The sequence below is a fragment of the Lissotriton helveticus genome, chromosome 11 (genome assembly GCF_964261635.1).
Source record: "Lissotriton helveticus chromosome 11, aLisHel1.1, whole genome shotgun sequence".
NCBI classification, from domain to species: Eukaryota; Metazoa; Chordata; class Amphibia; order Caudata; family Salamandridae; genus Lissotriton; species Lissotriton helveticus.
In genome coordinates, this window is record NC_136072.1 from 333,125,930 (window position 1) to 333,149,412 (window position 23,483).

Genomic DNA, 23,483 nt, shown 5'->3' on the forward strand with positions numbered 1-23,483 from the left:
TAGTGTCATCCAGACCATGTTTGTTGACTTTTTTAACATAAAATGTGGTATCCATAACAACTAGTGCACGTCCTTTGTCAGCTGGTTTCAGAGTTAGTGCTGAATTGTTGGCTATCGATTGAATCGTCCTTTTTTCATATTCAGTCAAGTTGGTGATTTTTGATTTTTTGTAATTCAATTTGGATAGATCATGTTGCACTACATTCTCGAAAGTATCTAATATCTTATGCGAAACTGGTGCGTGAAAATTACTTGTGGGTTTAACAAGGATGCAGTATCCTCCTGAAAGTCGCTGGTTGTCTCCATGACATTGGCTAAATAGTGTCTGAGGCATAACTTACGCATGAATTTATAGAGAGCTACCTCTGTATCCAGTTTTGTTGTTTTGAAAGTTGGCACAAATGACATACCTTTATTGAGTAAATTTCTTTGTTGTTTCGACAAAGATACAAATTATATGTTGATTATTAAACTATGCTCTTGCCGCTGTGTAAGGGTTTTCCCGCCTTGTCCTCGCCTGGTTTTGCGACGGAGTCTGGTGTTCTTGTGCTGCCCAGTAATGGACGGTGCCCCTGATCCGGTGCCTGAAATAAAAAAGATGTGATGGATGTTGTGGGTATTTGGGAATCACCTGTCATTTTATGTGTGTTGTTGATGGCCCGTGGTTGTCAAGGCTAGCTTGGGTACCAGTGGTCGATTGAGTGTAGTGTCTTGCTCCGTTACCACACTCTCTTCAGACAAGGTGGTCGTTTTTTTCTCATTAAACCACCTTCGTGAGTATATTTCCGCCCAAGTATAAACTTATAGTCAATGGTATCCCTGTGGTACTTGCGGATCTTGCCTTCTTGCAACTCCTTGTTGTAACGATCTAATTTTCGATAAAGGTCTTCCAAAGTCATTGTCCAGGTGTTAGTTTCCATTCTTCTTTCCAAAACATTTTGCAGATTAAATATTTCTTCTTCCAGTTTGTGTATTGTCTTGGAAAGTTCTTCTATAATTAGTAGTATTAAATCCAAGGATCATTTGTTTAAAATTGAAAAACATTTATCCATAAACACTGGATTTAAGTGGAATCTAAATAACATTGGACGCATAGATAACCGTAGACCCTGTGGTATTCTTTTGGCTCTGTGATATTGCTTCCCACCTGCTGAGCCCCTCCTATAAAGTGTGACATCTGGGCATCCCAGGGTGTACCATTCTGCCTACTTCAAATATGGCTGGATCCCTCTCCCGGTGTGTGGTGCTCCCTAGCCCAATCTCGAGGTATGATTGCCAAGGAGGCTATTTGCCCCTGGAAAACCGGTTGCACAAGTTATTTTCCCTCTTCTGTCCCTAGTGCCAGCTTGGCATCCTGAACAATGGAGCAGTCCTTCTCCCAAGTGTTACTCATTTGCAGTTTAAAGGTGGCTTAACCTTTGAAGGAATATAGATTTTTTAAGTTAGACCATCCCAAATTCCAGATCTTTTCTTTGATCCCTAAAATTCAGGAAGATGTTAAGGAACCCCCAAGTAGACCAATTATAGCAGTCCAAGAAAGTTTATTTGGAAACACTTGCAAGTAAATAAATACATTTTTAAGTCCTTTGGTATCAATCTTACCTTCATACATTAAAGATCCCTCAGATCTCCTTAAAAGAATTTTGTCAATTGGGAAGAAGATGTTCTATAAATGACGCTGAATGTCTCTGTCTTATATACAAGTATACAACATAAGGATGGCGTACAAGCTATCAACATTTTTTACGGGTAAGATCTATTAAATTTAATGAGCAGTCAGGAATGCGTATAAACATAATTAATTGGAGTCTGATGAAAAATATCTTTCTCTTTAATAAAGATTTGTTTAAGCAACAACAAGGGAGTGCGATGGGCACCTGATTTGCCCCCAGCAATGCAAATTTATATATGAGCTGGTGGGAGGAGCAAATGCTCAATGGAATGGACAGTAGACAAAGGGCGGCCCTCATATTATTGTGAGGCCGCTACATAGATGATATCTTCATTATTTGGAGTGGAACTAAGGACAAGAGGAGGCTTGTGTAGAAGATATTAATGTCAATGACTAGAATCTTAATTTTACCTATAACATTAGTGCTAAGGTCAACCTCTGAGGCTCATCGTAGAACAGGGGAAATGATTACTACATTGTATTGGGAAACAAGTGCAGGAAACAGTGTGTTACATGCATGTACCTTTCATCCAAAACCATTGAAAGCAAGTATACTTAATGGGGAACTCTTAAGAATAAGGAGATCATGTAGTACAGCGGCAACTCTTTCTGAGGCAGTAAGTAGAGTGGCCAAGAGGTAAAGAGATGATATTCTATTTAACCCAAACAAGAGGAACAATAGTAACAAAAATGATGCTGGTTGTAGATTCATTACTATCATAAACTTCATGCCCAAATGAGGTCGATATTCGGGAAACATTTGCATCTGCTGAGAAGTGATCCAGTGATACGTCCAGCTAAATCTAGGAGAGCTTTGTTTACATGTAGAAGAGCACGATCTATAGGAAATGCTTTAGTAAAGGGTGACATTATGTAGGGTAAGAAAAATACCCACAGAAGGCTTTTTTAAATGCAGCAACTGCAAGGTATGTAGGCAAGGAGTAAATATGAAGGAAATCATTACCCCATTCAACAAAGTGGTGTAAATCAGTAAACACCGCACATGTGAAAGTGAGTTTTTGGTGTATATGTTGAAATGCCCCTGTCCCAAGACCTATGTTGAGAGTACTATTTTACCAGCCCATAAGAGAATCCTCCAAATCCTAGAGCCATTAAAATTAGGTCAGTAGCTATTGAGCCTCCAGGCATTTCCATGAAAGGCATGGGGAGTCAGCTGAGGAACTCCAATACAGTGTGATTGATAGTATTCCTAACAATAGAAGACCGGGAGACCATGAAAAACAATTACGTAGATTAGAATCTCGTTACATTTTGATGATGAATTGCAAAGAACTGAGTGGTCTCTACTGTGAAGAAGAAATTTACATACATCTATGATTATGATTCGCAATCAGATCTATCCAGGCATTGCCAGTTTGCTTGTAGTATTTTAATTCGTTTTTAAATAAACAGTTGATAATTTTTAAATAAAAAATAAAATTTGATTGAGTTTTTTCAATGAAGAGAAACAATGACAAATATACATTAATTAAAAGCAATGATCAAACACAAAATACAACACAGGAGACTTCATAAAGGGGGGTGGTGGGCACGCAGGGGAGAGGGGAGGAAGTCTTCTATCGGTGCTTATTATTAATTGCATTCTATCAGCCACGCCGGGGGTACGTTATGTATGTCTCTCATGGTGGGACCCAGAGAGCCTAAAGGTACTTGGTCCACATGCATCACAATCGTTATAAGCAGAAAGGTGTAAGGTGCTATGGCGTCTAAATGTCAGCTGGTGCTGGGGGAATGTTGGGTGAGGAACCTTCAGAGGCCGGTTGATCCTCAGAAGATTTGTTTGGGAGGGGTGCTGCAGCTGTCGTAAATAGCAACAATAGACGTGACATATGTCCTTTGGTCATGAGGCCGGGGGTTGGAGTGTAGCGTATATCTCGGTCTGCAAATCACAATATGAAATGCTGTGTATCCAACCTGTTTTTGTGGGGTAGTGTTTGGTTCCCCAGTGCATTGCTATTTTCCTTATTGCCAGCAACAATGCTATGGCGACAAATTTACGGTAGCAAAGTTTAATGTTGCTGACCATCCCTAGCAAAGCTAACTTTGGGGAGGGAGGGGCATGGCATTTATGTTGGAGATTGTCTGGAATACTTATATTCAGTATGTGTTTTATATGGGGGCATGTCCAGGTCATATGAGCAAAATCAGCATCCGACGTTTTACATTTGGGGCAGTGTGATGACTTAGTAGGGTCGTATATGGCCAACTGACATGGGGTGATGTATACTCTGTGTATGAATTTAAAATGAAGGAGTTTGTGACTATGAATGGGGGATACCCTCTGTACCTGGTCAAGACAATAGGCTCCTTCTTTATCAGTCAGCGAATAGCCCAAGTCTTCTTCCCATCGCTGATAATCTTTTGATACCTAGAATTTCCCATGTATATTTCTTTTAAGGATTACAGATGATGTCACAGATGGTGGATTAGAAGCAAAGTTGCATAGATTGAATATTTCCTAGATACGTGTAAAGTGATTAATGATGTTAATGAGCTACGATTTTATGAGTTGCATGTTGTAGTGTTGTATTGTACATATAATGTATTTATGCAGTTTTTGCCCTCTGGGGCTTGATGTCGATTACACTATACACCCTAGATGAATTAGATGTTTTGTTGTATATATTTGATTTTCTATTATTTTCATGTAATTATAATAAGATGTATTTTGCCCACTGGGGATGGATGTTAGTTATGGGACTGGACTCAATTAGGAACTGTTAAATTTTGAAAGTCAGGTTGTCATGTTTGTTAATTTCATATGTGTAACATTCATTCAATTTGAATAGATTTCAGGAGTTTTCCTTCTATTACATTGTGGGTACTTTCTTAGCAGTCTGTTATCTATTTCTATGCCCATTGTGGTAAACTACAATTCAAAATGGCAACTTTTATTGTGATCAAGGCTTGATGTCCATCTTGACAGCATTACATTAAAGCATCTAAAATGCTCCCTGAGTGCCGGTCTCTTCCTGATTGTGAGCCAAGTGACATATGTATGTGTCCCACCACAAGTCCGTTAAGTCCTCTTTCTTGATGCTGCAAGTCACTTCACTCTGTTCAAATACGGAAATAAAACGAAAAAAATACAGACGACTATCAATAGGAAAGACACTAATTGTTGTCTCAGTTTTATTGAGACAGTTTGAATGACCGTAGATTGTGGAACTGGGAATGAACCAATAATGAGTCATTATTTAGCAAATGTGGGATGGGTTTTGACAATATTGTAAAGTCATAAGACAAACTTTAAGGTGAGATAATGCTCACATCCATGTCTTCAATTGAATTTGGTAAAGTATACAAAAAATGGATGACATGCTAGATTTAATCTCTGCCACTGGTAATCACTTCTGCAGCATCCCAATCCATCGTTATTCTGCACAGTACGCCCTCTAAGTTTAGAACCAGCTATATGCAAATAAGTCCTGACCCTGCTCCATTCGAAACAGTCCAGCCCGAACTGTCAAGCCAGGGTCTTCCTGAACCCAAACTCAAGCAACTCAGGACTGTTTTCCCCCTAGTTATGGGCTCATCAGCTGGGTACAGCTTGGTTCCAGTAACAGTGTGCATGGGACCCATGTCTGGGCATACCCGTGCCACTTAAGGCGACACACTAAAGTATACAAAAATAATGATGGATGGACTACTTGAGTTAATCTTAGCAACTGATAAATACTCTAGGTCACTTCCAAATCCATTATTATCCTGCACACCATGTCACCTCAATTTAGACCCAGCTATATGCAAATCATTCTTGACTATGCTCCCATCGGAACAGTCCAGCCTGAACAGCCAAGCCAGGTCCTCACTGAACTGGAACACAAGCAACCCATGACCAATTTTGCCCTAGTTATGGGCTCATCAGCCGGGTACAGCTTGCTTCCAGTGACACAGTGTTCACGGGATCCACTTCTGGGCATAACCATCCCACTTAGTGTGACACAAGAAGTATACAAACAGTGATGGATGGAATGTTTGAATTCATCTCAGCCACTGGAAATCAGTTGGGCCACATCCCAATCCACTGTTATTTTGCACACCATGCCACCTGTTTGGACCCAACTATATGCAAATCAGCCTTGACCCTGCTCTAATAGGAACATTCCAGCCCGGGTTTGTCCAGACATGGGTCCTGGGCTTACTGTGTCACTAGAACTAATCTCTACCTGGCTGAATAGTCCTAACTAGGGTGAAACTGGTTCAGAGGAGTACCTGACCTGGCAGTTCGAGGTGGACTGTTCCCATGAAAAGCAAGGTCAAGATTGATTTGCATATGAATGGGTTCAAACTGAGGTAGCATGGTGGGTGAAAAATGATGGATTTGGATGCGGCCCAAGCAATTGGCAGTGGCTGAGATTAATTCAAGCATTCCATCCATCATCTTGTTGTTTTTGTATCTGATGCCCTCAATGCGCTGGTAATATTCCCAGATAAACGTGGCTAAAGAGTCCTAACTAGGGCAAAACCGGTCCTAGATTGCTTGTGTTCTTGTTCAGGGAGGACCTGGCTGGAAGTTCGGGCTGGACTGTTCCCATGAGGAGCGGGGTCAAAACTGATTTGCATATAGCCGGGTCTAAAGATAGGTGGCATGGTGGCTAAAAAACAATGGATTGGGAATTGCCCATGAGCGATTCCAGCTAGCTTTAATTAAACTTAAGCATTCCATCCTTGCTGTTTTTGTATTTAACAGACTTCGGATTTTGGAGCAATAGCTCTTGGAAAATCCATATTTTAAGACAAAATTGGTGGCTTACATTATGCTGTTTTGAGGAAAATTAACCACTATAAGGGATAAACAGACTTAAAGCAGAAGGTTTTAAAAGTAGAAACATATGACCAATCAGCTGTTTTCAGAATGCTTTTTCGTCTGCCTCCATGTCTTTAATAGAATTAGTACTTCCAGCAATAGCTTCTAGAAAATCTGCATTCTCAGAATCTGAGATGAGGATTATGCATATCTATCTTCATTTAAATAATTGAGCTGCAATTCCCAAGTTCACTTTTTTAAGATGAACAACAGTACATTTCCCAGCAAAACAAGGGAAACGGTAGCAACAAAATACCTGGTTGGGAGTTTAGCAGTGAAGGTACTCTGTGGAAATATGTCTTTTTAGGGGCACACCGGTGCAGGGGTTACCCTTATCTTTGTCCATGGGTCCTTCAGACCAACAAAATAGAGATTGACACTGGAGCTGAAATTCAAAATAACAAGTTTATTCACTCTTGAGTGAGACCACGTCCATACAACACCCTGGAGTGTTCCAGGAGGTAGTGACTTGAATACACAGACCATGGGTCTTTTATACTTGATTTTCTGCACTGGTAAGCAAGTAGTTACAAATAGAAGGTACAGGCCTACACAGGAATAACTACCGACAAACATTGGCAAATGTGAAAATCAGTTTGTCAGCAAAGTGGGAAGGGGAGCAGGAGTGCTTATGGCAGCACTAAGAAATTGACAGTTGATTCTGAGACCAGGTGTTCTGGCAGCTACAAACTCTTTAGCATACATATTGCTTTTAGCTGAGTCAGGAAGTTAACTAAAATAGACAGCACAGGCAGGGAAAAATACGAGCAGCAGAGGATGGAAGAATTTCATAGCTTACAAAATGGATGCCACAAACTAGATGGTTTCAGCTCATGCTAACAGAGATTATTTGCTATTTCCACAGACTGCCCTTTTAGCATCTGGGGGTAGATTTATCAAGCGTTTTTTTGTCGGAAACGCTGCGAATCGCAAAATAGCAGCGTTTGCGACAAAAAAAACGGGAAATGCGATGTATGAAAAAAATGGCATCACAAAATTAAGGAATCGCAAAATTAGCTAATCCTTAATTTTGCACTACCATTTAAGGAATCACAAAAAGCTATTCCTTAAATGGTATGTAAGAAAGAAGAAAGTTTTGCGATTTCACTCTAGGAAATTGCAAATTACCACCAACTTGTAGTTGGTGGTAATTTGCGAATTCTTTTACAAATGCACTTTTTGCCATTTGTAAAGGTGGCATGTGACGCTCATACATGCCCTTAGGGCATGTATGTATGCCATATGCGCACACAATTCAATTTCAGGGGTGCAGCAGGGTGTCCTTAAGACACCCTTGCACCCTTGAAATTATTCTCAATTTGCGATTAGCAAATTGCGAATCGCAAATTAAGAATAATTTCACATTCATTCCTATGGGCATCCTGGCCCATGGAAATGAATGGGAAATTATTCCTTAATTGCGATTAGCAATTTGCTAATTGAATTAAGGAATTTTAAGAAATCGCTAAAAAATAGCGAATTTCTACATACATACCATTTTGCAATTCTCAAATAGCAATTCCTTAAAAATCGCTATTTGAGAATCGCAAAAGGGTATGTTGATACATCTGGCCCTTGCTGAAGACATCTTCCTATACTTTTGAGGGAGTACGGAAAACATTGTGCACATCGACCTGCATTAATTCAGTAATTTCTTGGTCCATTGCCAAGCGAGCATTTACATTTGTGACATTTCGTTTAGTCTGTATAGATAGGTACAAGTAGAAATACAAAGGGAACAACGCATGGGGCCACATTGTATACATAAGCAAGAAATTAAAAGAATCGCAGTAAATATACATTGGGACGACAATAGTTTCCAGCCTCATACAGTAAACATAGTCCATAGCCATCCAGTCAAAGTCCATGTCCCTGAATCCTGATGGATTTCAGTGGCTATTTTGTGCAGCTTGGAAATCGCTTAAAAAACTGAAGGGGCGTGGTTAGGGATATATACACAGCAGCAGCTCCCAATGATGCGGCATGCTCCATCACGGTCGGCCAGGATGACGTCAAGGACCATCCTATTTTGAAGTGCCACGGTTCTCACAATTTGTAGTTCTTCTGTGATATTTCCAAGTGCCATGGCTGCCTGATTGGTTACAGCCTCCACAACACGTGTAAAGCGCTTTATCTTTCTGCTGTTTAAGGCTGCACCAACAAGGAAGAATAGTCCCAAATTAAAGTCAACGTACTGCTGCAGTGCAGTTTCAGTTTGATCCACCTCATCATGATTTATTGTCCTCTTATATCGGCTCTTAGGAATGTCATTATATAGTTTATAGTCTTTGTGGTAGGATGCAGGTGCCGAAAACACAGGTGGTAGCTAAAAGGACACGTAGCAGCTTCCAGACCATCCAATAGGTAGGTGGTAATAGCCTTTACTTCCACAAATGAAATAGGTGTTATGTGATGACAAAAACTGCTATTGTTTATTCCAGTAACATTTTTTTATTAAGCATTTTACAGATGCAGTGTTACAATGGCATATAGCATATACAGCATCTACCCGTACATTATCATGTCATGGTGCCAACCATCAGGAAACGGAAAAAACTAGAACAGTAAAGAAATATCAGAGCCGAGTCCCGCAATAGGATTACATCAAGAGTAGAAGTAAAAATGACAATCAAGTTACTGTCATAGGTTCAATATCCCACAGTCATGTCTACATGTTAGCCTCGCCCCACCATTTACTTCATGTGACCAAAGGCCAGAAAAAGCCCTGGAAGCACTCACTCCGCAATAATTAGTCATCACCCTGTTCGCTCTGAGCTACCAGATACTCCCTCAATGGGGCCCAAATGTCCTTAGGCCTAGAGGACACCAGAAGCTACTCAGCATATAGGTCTAGTTGCTCCCGACAGTACACCATGTCCTTTAGCCACTGATCCACTTTCGGGCACAGTCGTCTGTTCCACGTGAACAGCTCCCACCTCTTGGCCAGCACCAGTGCCACCCTTACAAACTTGCCCACTGCTGCCCCCAGCCCAGGCACGTAGCTCAATAGACACTCTAATGGTGAGCAATTGATCACCTGACCAGTCATGGAGTGTAGCTAAGTGACAACCTCCCTCCCAATAGTGATATACAGGTCCGTACAGAATAGCGAGATGGAGAAAATCAGCCCCACCTCGACCACACCTCCTGCAACAGTCAGAATCTCTAATACCAAGCTTACATAACTTATAAGGGGTATACCTGGTGAAGAAACTTCAAATGTATAATTCGCAGGTTGCTATTAGACGTAAACCTACCTCTGAGCATACAGATTTGTTCCCATACTTCAGCCGTGATCGGGGGATCAAGCACTTCATTCCAGCATCCCATGCTGTTATCAACCCCCCGAACCGTCTCTTCCTTTATTTATTTATTTATTTATTTTCAGGTTTGTATGGCGCTGTGAATCGACTCCCGAAGGAGTATCTCCGCGCCTTAGGCCACAACCAGAGAACAGAAAAACTCGTCATCATTTTAATGAAATAGGCAAGGGATCAGTCAAATTAGAGATTTGAAGAGGAATGTTTTGAGTTTTTTCCTAAAAGGGAAATGTTCCCTACATACTCTAATTTCCTTCGGGAGTAAGTTCCACAGCTTTGGACCAGCTACCGATAGGGCCCTTCCCCCCTTTCTTGCCTTCATGGCCCTGGGGACACATAGCAGTTCCTGATCTCCTGATCTCAGGAATCTGGACGGCACATAAGGGAATAATTTCTCAGTGAGGTAACCAGGACCTATTCCAGTCAAGCATTTATGGATGACGCAGCAGATCTTAAACATCACCCTCTGCTTAACTGGAAGCCAATGCAGTTTGGCCAACAATGGTTTTGAGGGAGTACGGGGCGGGACATTCAGAACCAGTCGTGCAGCCGTGTTTTGCACAACCTGCAATCTAGCAAAGATGCCCTCGTTGGCAGCCAGCATTAACCCATTGCAGTAGTCCAGCCTGCTTAAAACTAGCGACTGGACCAACGTTCTCCTGGTGGTATCTGGTAGCAGGGGGAATACTCTCCTGAGAAGCCCGATGACATGGAAGCATGAGCCCACCACTTGATTAGTTTGTTGTGTGAGGGTAAGCTCATGGTCCAGTTTGACTCCCAGGTCTTTTACCACGGTTTTGGGCACAGGGACCGGGCCAAGATCTTGAGGCCACCAGTCCGGGGTCCACAACCGTTTGGCCTCTCCGAAAAGCATAACCTCCGTTTTGGAGACGTTGCACTGCAGAAAATTGGCTGCCATCCAGCGTGCCACCTCCTTCATCCCTCGGGCGAAGGAGTCCCGCACCTCAGGAGTCATCGTTTTAAAAGGGAAGAGGAGTTGGGTATCATCCGCGTATGATACTGGAATGAACCCGTGGGATCTCATGATGTTAGCTAGGGGGGCCACGTAGATGTTAAATAACGTAGGGCTCAGACAGGAGCCCTGTGGCACCCCCTTTGAGATCACCACCTCCTCTGATTGGTATGGCCCCAAGATGACTCTCTAGGTGCGTTCGCTGAAAAAGCTCCTGAGCCAGGCCAGGGCCTTGCCTTCCAGACCGATGTCAGCTAGTCTGGAGGTCATGATGTCGTGTGACACAGTGTCAAACGCCGCTGACAAATCCAGAAGCACCAGAACAACGGAATAACCCCTGTCCTGTAGCCTCTGGAGATTGTCAGCGACAGACAGCAAGGCAGTCTCAGTACTGTGCCTGGGCCTAAAGCCCGACTGGGAGGGGTCCAGTACACCTGCGTGTTCAATAAATTTTGACAAATACTGATTCACATGCCTCTCAGCAAGCTTCCCTATAAAAGGGAGAAGAGAGATCGGTCTCAGATTTGTCAACTCAGACCAAGGGATCGAGTTGTTCTTGCGCAGAGGTCTCACAAGTGCCTGTTTCCACTCCAACGGTACTTCCCCAGTAAGCAAAGACAAATTGACTATCTGCACCGCCCTATACAATCTGGTGAGCAGCTTGTTTCTAGAGGAGGAAACTATTATCAGCTGCAGCGCCTGTAACACTTCCGGCTCATCAGGGAAACATGTGTAACTGTCCCTCATCGCCTGTCGGAGTCTGTAGCAGGTGTATCGAAAAAGTGGAGTGGGATTTTGTATGAAGCTCAGAATGTCCCCTGAGATATATTTCCCTTCAACGTACAAATCGCTCAGCAGAGTAAGCTCAGCCTCTCTAAGTGCTGTGACAGGGCCCTTCTCACCCGCCACCGACAGTGCAGATTGCCCCTCTATAGGCAGTGCAGGCGCGTACAAAGGAAGTTTATGAGCCCGTCTCCCAATCTCCTGCAGCGCAGAAATGGTGGTGTCTATGTGTTTATCTCCCCTTTGGGCGTGTGTCTGCATGTATGCGTAACAATGCCTTTCAAGGGAATAGAATACGCATCGCCTTCCTCCACTGCTACATGCGGGATGAAGTCATACGTCCGAAACCAAAAGTATGCATGTTGGGCTTGCCCAAGCGGTACAAAAGGGGGTGATGATGGACGGAGCATCTGAACCAATCAAACACTCACACCCAGTCAAAAGATCTGGGTTTGATCCATCACCGTTCTTTAGCTCACTCTGCCACCCCAGTTCAGACATGGCTATATGCAAATCAGTCTGACCCTGTGCCTCATGGGAACAGTCCAGCCCGAACTGCCAAGCCATGCCTTCCCTGGACCGGAAACAAGCTTCCGAGGACCGGTTTCTGGCATTCCAGCTGTCTTCAGTCCGGCTTGCTTGAATCCAGTGGCAAAGTGAGCAAGGGACTCACGTCTGAGCATACCCTGCCACACTTATGGTGGCCAAAGCGGTACAAAAGGGGGTGATGATGGACGGAGCATCTGAACCAATCAAACACTCACACCCAGTCAAAAGATCTGGGTTTGATCCATCACCGTTCTTTAGCCCACTCTGCCACCCAAGTTCAGACATGGCTATATGCAAATCAGTCTGACCATGTGCCTCATGGGAACTGTCCAGCCCGAATTGCCAAGCCATGCCTTCCCTGGACCGGAAACAAGCTTCCGAGGACCGGTTTCTGGCATTCCAGCCGTCTTCAGCCCGGCTTGCTTGAATCCAGTGGCAAAGTGAGCAAGGGACTCACGTCTGAGCATACCCTGCCACACTTATGGCGGCCAAAGCGGTACAAAAGGGGGTGATGATGGACGGAGCATCTGAACCAATCAAACACTCACACCCAGTCAAAAGATCTGGGTTTGATCCATCACCGTTCTTTAGCTCACTCTGCCACCCCAGTTCAGACATGGCTATATGCAAATCAGTCTGACCCTGTGCCTCATGGGAACAGTCCAGCCCGAACTGCCAAGCCATGCCTTCCCTGGACCGGAAACAAGCTTCCGAGGACCGGTTTCTGGCATTCCAGCTGTCTTCAGTCCGGCTTGCTTGAATCCAGTGGCAAAGTGAGCAAGGGACTCACGTCTGAGCATACCCTGCCACACTTATGGTGGCCAAAGTGGTACAAAAGGGGGTGATGATGGACGGAGCATCTGAACCAATCAAACACTCACACCCAGTCAAAAGATCTGGGTTTGATCCATCACCGTTCTTTAGCCCACTCTGCCACCCAAGTTCAGGCATGGCTATATGCAAATCAGTCTGACCATGTGCCTCATGGGAACTGTCCAGCCCGAATTGCCAAGCCATGCCTTCCCTGGACCGGAAACAAGCTTCCGAGGACCGGTTTCTGGCATTCCAGCCGTCTTCAGCCCGGCTTGCTTGAATCCAGTGGCAAAGTGAGCAAGGGACTCACGTCTGAGCATACCCTGCCACACTTATGGCGGCCAAAGCGGTACAAAAGGGGGTGATGATGGACGGAGCATCTGAACCAATCAAACACTCACACCCAGTCAAAAGATCTGGGTTTGATCCATCACCGTTCTTTAGCCCACTCTGCCACCCCAGTTCAGACATGGCTATATGCAAATCAGTCTGACCCAGTGCCTCATGGGAACAGTCCAGCCCGAACTGCCAAGCCATGCCTTCCCTGGACCGGAAACAAGCTTCCGAGTGTCATGATTCACTTGGTACTAAGGAGTGATCCAGAGAATTTCCCCCTTTATGAAACCCACCCCTATCCCGTGCATCCAGCACTCCAAATGTGTTTAGTGAATTTATTGAACTGTGTTAGGTTAGGACCTTGCCAATGCTTGTTGTAAATATGGTTGTTCCAAGGTTTGCTGATTAACACGATACTAGAACTGTGCAATCGTATCTGTGCTTGTTGTTGCAATTTAGAATTATGAATGATGATCTGGGCTCAATCTGCAGAGTAAAGAAAGGAATGGTATTCAAAGAAAAAAAGAGACGCGTTTAAAAGTTGCACGTGTTCGTGAATTAATGCTCTCGCGCGCTGTGTGCCGTTCAACACAGCGTGAGGGCAAAGTTGATGCGTGCGGCCGAAGGAACGTCCCGAGGTGTGGCAGGCCTATAAAAACCACACCCGGGACTCTAAAAGGTGCTTAGCCTTCCAGACATTCCAAGGAGCATCGCGTCGGAGATCTCTTGCCGGCGTTCTGCTGAAACTCTGCCAGAGTCATCAGTCTTTGAAATTCCACGATGCATCTGAACTCAGAAAGCAAGAAAAAAGCTAAGTAACTCTCTTTTGGGGAAAGGCGCCCATCGCTAGCAACAAAGACTCATTTTGGACATTTCTTTAAAAAAAGGAACTTGGACGCAAATAACTTGAGTCTTCTTTTTAAGAGGTCCATTTGCAGAATTATGTTTAGGATCTTCTTTTAAGGGGAACAACTGCAGATTTGTTTTTAGAAAAGTAATGAATAAGAACTGTGATATTTTTACTGTGATGTTTTAGAATGTTAAAAAACTTTAATTCTAAGTGAGAAATCGTTTGGCCAGCTACAGGAGAAAGTTAAGTGAGTATCTTTCAGTGTAGATTTGATAAGTATGTACTAATATTAATAAGAGGAAGTGCAAATGATTCATGTTGCTGCTTGTCATAGAACAATCGTTTTTTGATATAAAAGATCTGTGGGCGGACAATTCAACCACCTTTCGATTCTAAAGATCAACATCTCCTCAACCTGACCACAAAGGACGACGACTTCCAGGACGCGAAGCTTAGCTTAGTAGATCGCAGGTAGGAGCTTAAAGACTGACTCTAGAATAAAGTTTAAAAACTGCCTTTGAAAGTAAAAAATAATTTTAGAATAATGTTCTAAGGAGTTTTCTTGTTGCTTCGCAGGTCGACTACAAGAATATAAATAGCGTCAGATTCCGGCCTCTCTCCCTAAAACATTATCCATCACCCTAGTGTCAAGTTAAAGATCACAGGTTCTAAGGTAGGGTTTCTGGGAGTTTGGCTCATAGCGTCTCTGCAAACCAATCAAGCACCTTACAGGTAAGAGAACGTGAATACACAGGTAAGAGTGCTTGATCATCCTGACAGAAGGCTAAGCCCACGAAAAGAGGTTTGCCCAGACGCTATGGATGAAACTCCGCAGAAATCTCTGCAGGATATAGCTCCAATGCTCCTAGAAATTAGATCTGAGAATGCAGAATTAAGAAGGGATGTAACAGCAATTCAGAGTAGATTGCAACCCCCTAGTCCAACTACTTGGACCTTCACTTCGGACAAAAAGTCTTTTATTAAACCTCCTGTTTTTCAACCAACCATGCAAACCTTGTATAGTGGGAACACTACACCTAATACATCGGCAAATACTCAGATCCAGGTTGTAACTGCAGTTACAGTTCCTCTAGCACCCCCAGAGAGATTTTATGGAGATTGTAACAAATTTACAATATTTCTGAATCAATGTCACTTACATTTTGTGGCAAAACCAACTACATTTCCTGATGATTCCTCCAAGGTTGCCTTCATTTTATTCTATTTAGGAGGAGATGCCGCTTTGTGGTCGGTGCCATATGTAGAAAGAAATGATCCAATTTTGAATGATTTTAGACGTTTTAAAAGGGCCATGAAGAAATTATTCGCCAAACATGTCTTCGTTCAAACAGCTGATCATGAATTACTCAATTTAAAGCAGGGTTTGTCAGATTTGTTACATTATATTTCTACCTTCAACAGACTAGTTATAGAAGCGGAATGGCCAGGAAAAAAACGTGTGTCTCTGTTCTATCGCGGTTTACGCGATGAGTTAAAAGATATGATAACACAAATCTTAGATCCACCAACTGACTGTGAGGAATTTATTGATCTAGTTGTAAAACTTAATCATAGGATTTCTGAAAGAAAGGGTGAAAGAGGAAAGTCGGATTATAGGATGATAATGTTCAAAGAAAGGGGAAATTCAAAGACAGAGCCTTCTGCAGCTAAATTAGATTCTGTAGAACCTATGCAAATAGGGACCATTAGAGGACCTCTTTCTAAAGACGAGAGGGAAAAGCGTAGGAAGTTAAACCAGTGTATGTATTGTGAAAAAACAGGACATCTTGTAAAGGACTGTCCCACACGACCTGTAAGACCAAAAACTAAAACTACTGAGGTTGCCGCTATACAGCCGTCGGAAAACTAAGGAACTCGGTAGACAATGAGGTCAATCTATCGAGTGCATATACCAATTTGGCCTCCTTAACACCAACTGCTTCTCATTGTCATCTAAGTATGCGGATTCTCCTTCAATCACAAGAAGATAAAAACCGGTCTTGGGCTATAGATGCTCTAATAGATTCAGGAGCCACTGGAAATTTCATTGACACGCAATTATTTGGAAAACTGGGTTTGCAAAAAATAGTTAAAGATTCTCCAGAGATAGTTAGAGCAGTAGATGGTAAAGAACTCACCTCAGGACCTATTCAACATCATACCGAAAAATTGAGAATGACTTGTGCAGAAAAACATGTAGAGGAGATAATTTTTGACATAATCGATGCTCCTCAATTTGGTTTGATTCTGGGGATTCCTTGGCTTGTACTTCATAACCCTTACATTGATTGGACAAATAGGACTATACTGTTTAAATCAGATTATTGTCATGCCAAATGTTTTCAGCAATACCCAGGTTCAGAATTGTTAATACAAGGATATAATTTTCCAAAAGAATCTAAAAGCGTATTGGTAGTTGTTGGAGTTCCCGAAGAATATCAAGATTTAGTGGACGTTTTCGATAAGAAAAAGGCCAACACCTTGCCTCCTCATAGAGATTTCGATTGTCAGATAGATTTACTTCCTGGGGCAACTTTACCTTGTAATCACATTTATGCGTTAACAGAAAAAGAAAATGAACATTTACGTAATTATCTTGATGAATATCTAGCGAACGGATTTATTAAGCATTCTAAATCTCCAGTCTCTTCTCCTCTCTTTTTTATTCCAAAAAAGGGAGGAGAATTGCGTTTGTGCATTGACTATAGAGCAATTAATAACGTGACAGTAAAAAACCGATATCCACTACCGTTAATTCCAACTTTATTGGATCAGATAAAAGATGCCACTATTTATACTAAACTGGATCTGCGTGGAGCATATCATCTGGTGCGAGTCCGCGAGGGAGATGAATGGAAGACGGCATTCCGTACTAAATTTGGCCTATACGAATACCAAGTAATGCCTTTCGGACTCTGCAACGCTCCAGCCGCATTCCAGTTTTTTATAAATGAAGTGTTAAGGGATTTTCTAGATGTCTGTTGTATCATCTATATAGATGATATTCTCATTTACTCAAAAGAAAAATCTGAGCATGTAAAGCAAGTACGAGCCATTCTGCAACAGCTTTTACAAAATTCTTTATTCGTAAAATTAGAAAAGAGTTTGTTCCATGTAACTACAGTGGATTTCTTGGGTTACATCCTTAGTCCAGCTGGCATAGAAATGGACCCAAAAAAGGTTCAAGCAATTATAGACTGGCCTAGTCCTACATCAGTGAAACAAATCCAAAGCTTTTTGGGGTTTGCGAATTTTTATAGACGGTTCATAGAAAATTTCTCACAAAAGATAACCCCAATTACTAAACTGTTAAGAAAAAACATAAAATTCGAATGGACCTCAGAAACTGAATTGGCTTTTCAGGAATTAAAAAATTAATTCATAACAGCCCCGATATTAAGACATCCTGAACCCTCTCAACCTTTCATTGTGGAAACCGATGCTTCTCAATTTGCAATTGGAGGCATCCTATCCCAAAGAAGTAAAGATACTGGGCAAATGCATCCAATTGCATACTTTTCCAGAAAATTATCTCCCACTGAACAAAATTATGCCATAGCTGATAGGGAATTATTGGCCATAAAAGCTGTGTTCAAGGAATGGCGACACTACTTGCTGGGGGCTCGTCATCCAGTGACCATTTATACTGATCACAGAAATTTGCAATCACTCAGATCTGCTAAAGCTTTGTCTCCTCGCCAATTACGCTGGTCTCTATTCTTTAATGATTTTGATTTCATTATCACATATCGCCCTGGAAAAGAGAACAACAAGGCTGATGCATTATCCAGAATCGGTCTAAGTGATGAGTTGAATGTTAAACAAGAAACCGTTCATCCAATTATTCCCGCAGAACGCGTCAGTATTGGACTTATAGATTCTGAGGTTCTGTCAGACATTGAAAAGGTTTTAAAAGGTCAGTCAAAAGAAGATTGGAACAAGATCCATCCATTGTTGCATCGGAAAGAAAACGTATTGTGTATGAATGATCAGGTGTTTGTTCCTAATGAACCTTTACAGGAAAAAGTTTTACAACTTTATCATGATTCCTTTTTGTCAATCCATCCTGGAGTAACAAAAATGTACCAACTAATTAAAAGACGGTTTTGGTGGCCAACGATGCTTAAAGACATCCAAACATTTGTAGATACTTGTTCTATCTGTAGTCAAAACAAAGCAGTTCATCGATCTCCACATGGCTTGCTTTTGCCATTACCAATACCGCCACAACCATGGCACACTGTATCGCTTGATTTCATTGTAGAATTGCCTCGTACTAGGTCAGGTTTCACCACCATTCTAACTGTTGAGGATCACTTTTCTAGATATGCTCATTTCATTCCTCTAAAAAAGCTTCCTTCGGCTTTCGAATTGGCTAACGTCTTTGTAACACAAATTATCAAATTGCATGGAATTCCTTCTGTAGTACTCTCGGTCAGGGGATCTCAGTTTATTTTGCATTTTTGGCAAAATCTAGGAAGGTCTTTAAACATGGAAGTGCGCTTGTCATCTAGTTATCATCCACAGACTGATGGATTAACTGAACGCACAAATCAAACTATAGAACAATTCTTGCGTTGTTTATTGGCCACATGTGATCAGGACTGGTCTGATATTCTATTGGCTACAGAAAATGCGTACAACAATTCTGATCATTCCTCGATTGGTATGTCTCCTTTTTTCTGTGCACATGGCTTCCATCCGAAAGACATGTTAGGTATAGGTAAGAACTTAACTGACACTCCAGCAGTTACTGATTATGTGAGTCATTTGGTTTCTGTCCAACAAAAAGCTCAACAATATCTAGCTATTGCAAAGAAACCCAAAAGAAATTTGCAAACAAACATCGCTCTGAAACACCACATTATTCTGAAGGTGACAAAGTATGGTTAGCAACAAAAAATCTAAATTTGAAATGCCATAAAACCTTTCGTCCACGATTTATAGGTCCTTTTATCATAGAAAAAGTGTTTAACCCTGTTAGCATGAAATTGTTGTTGCCAGCCACTTACCGGATCCATCCAGTATTCCATGTCTCTTTGCTTAAACCTTTCAATCCAGAAACCAGATTACTGAGTCATCCCCCAGCTATAGAAGTAGAGGGTGTGCCTGAGTACGAAGTAAAAGCTATACTAGATTCCAAAAGAGTGAAAGGCAAATTGTTCTACCTTGTAGATTGGAAAGGGTACGGTCCTGAAGACCGCTCATGGGAACCCCTTACTAATTTAAAAAATGCTCCACGTTGCCTAAAAATCTTTCATAACAGATATCCAGAAAAGCCTAAACCAGTCCCCACGGTATTAGGGGGGATTCTACGGGGAGGGTACTGTCATGATTCACTTGGTACTAAGGAGTGATCCAGAGAATTTCCCCTTTTATGAAACCCACCCCTATCCCGTGCATCCAGCACTCCAAATGTGTTTAGTGAATTTAGTGAACTGTGTTAGGTTAGGACCTTGCCAATGCTTGTTGTAAATGTGGTTGTTCCAAGGTTTGCTGATTAACACGATACTAGAACTGTACAATCGTATCTGTGCTTGTTGTTGCAATTTAGAATTATGAATGATGATCTGGGCTCAATCTGCAGAGTAAAGAAAGGAATGGTATTCAAAGAAAAAATGAGACGCGTTTAAAATTGCACGCGTTCGTGAATTAATGCTCTCGCACGCTGTGTGCCGTTCAACACAGCGTGAGGGCAAAGTTGATGCATGCAGCCGAAAGGAACGTCCCGAGGTGTGGCAGGCCTATAAAAACCACACCCGGGACTCTAGAAGGTGCTTAGCCTTCCAGACATTCCAAGGAGCATCGCGTCAGAGATCTCTTGCCGGCGTTCTGCTGAAACTCTGCCAGAGTCATCAGTCTTTGAAATTCCACGATGCATCTGAACTCAGAAAGCAAGAAAAAAGCTAAGTAACTCTCTTTTGGGGAAAGGCCCCCATCGCTAGCAACAAAGACTAATTTTGGACATTTCTTTAAAAAAAGGAACTTGGACACAGATAACTTGAGTCTTCTTTTTAAGAGGTCCATTTGCAGAATTATGTTTTGGATCTTCTTTTAAGGGGAACAACTGCAGATTTGTTTTTAGAAAAGTAATGAATAAGAACTGTGATATTTTTACTGTGATGTTTTAGAATGTTAAAAAACTTTAATTCTAAGTGAGAAGTCGTTTGGCCAGCTACAGGAGAAAGTTAAGTGAGTATCTTTCAGTGTAGATTTGATAAGTATGTACTAATATTAATAAGAGGAAGTGCAAATGATTCATGTTGCTGTTTCTAATAGAACAATCGATTTTTGATATAAAAGATCTGTGGGCGGACAATTCAACCACCTTTGGATTCTAAAGATCAACATCTCCTCAACCTGACCACAAAAGACGACGACTTCCAGGACGCGAAGCTTAGCTTAGTAGATCGCAGGTAGGAGCTTAAAGACTGACTCTAGAATAAAGTTTAAAAACTGCCTTTGAAAGTAAAAAATAATTTTAGAATAATGTTCTAAGGAGTTTTCTTGTTGCTTCGCAGGTCGACTACAAGAATATAAATAGCGTCAGATTCCGGCCTCTCTCCCTAAAACATTATCCATCACCCTAGTGTCAAGTTAAAGATCACAGGTTGTAAGGTAGGGTTATTGGGAGTTTGGCTCATAGCGTCTCTGCAAACCAATCAAGCACCTTACAGGTAAGAGATCGTGAATACACAGGTAAGAGTGCTTGATCATCCTGACACTGAGGACCGGTTTCTGGCATTCCAGCCGTCTTCAGCCCGGCTTGCTTGAATCCAGTGGCAAAGTGAGCAAGGGACTCACGTCTGAGCATACCCTGCCACACTTATGGCAGCCAAAGCAGTACAAAAGGGGGTGATGATGGACGGAGCATCTGAACCAATCAAACACTCACACCCAGTCAAAAGATATATGTTTGATCCATCACCGTTCTTTAGCCCACTCTGCCACCCCAGTTCAGACATGGCTATATGCAAATCAGTCTGACCCTGTGCCTCATGGGAACAGTCCAGCCCGAACTGCCAAGCCATGCCTTCCCTGGACCGGAAACAAGCTTCAGAGGACCGGTTTCTGACATTCCAGCCGTCTTCAGCCCGGCTTGCTTGAATCCAGTGGCAAAGTGAGCAAGGGACTCACGTCTGAGCATACCCTGCCACACTTATGGCGGCCAAAGCGGTACAAAAGGGGGTGATGATGGACGGAGCATCTGAACCAATCAAACACTCACACCCAGTCAAAAGATCTGGGTTTGATCCATCACCGTTCTTTAGCCCACTCTGCCACCCCAGTTCAGACATGGCTATATGAAATCAGTCTGACCCTGTGCCTCATGGGAACAGTCCAGCCCGAACTGCCAAGCCATGCCTTCCCTGGACCGGAAACAAGCTTCCGAGGACCGGTTTCTGGCATTCCAGCCGTCTTCAGCCCGGCTTGCTTGAATCCAGTGGCAAAGTGAGCAAGGGACTCACGTCTGAGCATACCCTGCCACACTTATGGCGGCCAAAGCGGTACAAAAGGGGGTGATGATGGACGGAGCATCTGAACCAATCAAACACTCACACCCAGCCAAAGGATCTGGGTTTGATCCATCACCGTTCTTTATCCCACTCTGCCACCCCAGTTCAGACATGGCTATATGCAAATCAGTCTGACCCTGTGCCTCATGGGAACAGTCCAGCCCGAACTGCCAAGCCATGACTTCCCTGTACCGCTGTTGGGCTTGCCCACACAGGTAGTACGCATAAAGGTCTGGGGCATTGAAACCACCTTTCACAAATGTCAGCGTCAACTTATGACAACCAATCCTCGGCTGTTTGTTCCCCCTATACGAGCCTCAGCAGTTGGGTCTGGATTGTTTTAAAAAATTGCTTGGACAGTTTGATCGGAATATTATAGAACAAGTATAAAAATGTGGGAAGTATAATCATTTTACTCACGCTATACGGTCCGCCAAGGAGAGAGGCAGACGGCACTAGCTATCAATCTGCTGCACCAGCGCTGTATATGCATGGCCATAATTCTCCCTAATAACTACCTTGGAATCCCGATGGAGCCAGACCCCCAAATACTTGACGGGTTCTACTGACCGTATGAGGGGATATTCCACCTGGGGTGAAACAGTGGCAGACATCAGGGGGATGAGAACCGATTATTTCCAATTGCTTTGCAGACCGGAGAGGAGACCAAATTTCACGTATTCCCGCAGGATAAGCGATAGGTAACGCTGAGGCTCGCGGACGTACAGGACCATATCGTCTGCATAAAGAGAAATTCCAACCGGACGGTTATGGAAATTCAACGTGGCCGCTCTATGTGACTGCCGAATTTTACATGCCAATGGATCCAAAACTATGGCAAACAGAAACGGGGATAGGGGGCAACCCTGCAGAGTGCCACGTTCTATGCTGAAAGTCTCAGATGTTAGCCCAACCACCCTAACTCTCGCAGAGACATCCGTGTATAAGACCTGAATCCAGCGGATAAAGACAGGGGAGAAGCACATCCTATGAAGAATATACACCATGTATTTCCACTCTATTAAATCAAATGCTTTAGCAGCATCAAAAAGAACAGCCCCAGCCTGCAGATCATGATTAAGCACATGGAACATGGTGAATATCGTACGTAGATTAAACGAGGTGAAGAGCTCCGGAATAAACCCGGATTGATCCGGTAACACCAGCAGGGGCATTGAGGGCTGTAATTTAGTGGCTAAAATCCATGCTGGTATCTTCACATCCAAATTTATCAAAGATAACGGGCGATAGGAGTCGCACCGCTCTGGAGGCTTATCTTTTTTCAATAGGGTAATGGTTAAGGCCTGTTTTAGGGATGGAGGGAGATAACCTGTCTCATGGGCCTCCGCATACATTTCCAACATATGCGGCACCAGGAGATCCGAGTATGCCTTATAAAACTCCGCCGTCAGGCCATCTGGCCCCAGAGCCTTATTGTTCGGCAGAGCTAGAATGGCTTCTTTAACACCCTCTTCCTCAATGGGCAAGCTCAGATATTTTCTGTGCACATCTGGTAACCATGCACATGCCGTATCATCGAGGTACTCATTCATAGCCGATTCAGGCATGCCTCCTCGGGACGTATATATTTCTGTATAGAAAGCACGGAATTGCTCTACTATACTATGTGAATAGTGCGTTTCTCCATTTGCATCTACTATATGGTCAATTGGAAGGTGATGAGCCCTGTCCCGCAGCCTGTCAGCCAATACCTTGCCCGGTCTGCCGCCCTCACCATAGGCTCTGGCCACATACCGTTTGGATAGATATTTCACCTCGGTGGATGCTAGCGTGTTGTATTCCTCAACATGCTCATGGATATGAGCCAACGTCTCAGCA

General features: G+C 42.9%; 1 long non-coding RNA gene across 1 annotated transcript in view; it reads right to left on the reverse strand.

Annotated features, from left to right (window-relative positions):
- Positions 1–23,483, reverse strand: part of LOC144791074 (uncharacterized) — a 354,686-nt gene that overhangs the window by 71,397 nt on the left and 259,806 nt on the right. The window contains exon 3 of the long non-coding RNA XR_013602292.1: positions 6,760–6,888. This is a non-coding gene — a long non-coding RNA (uncharacterized LOC144791074). The remainder of the gene's footprint in view (positions 1–6,759; positions 6,889–23,483) is intronic.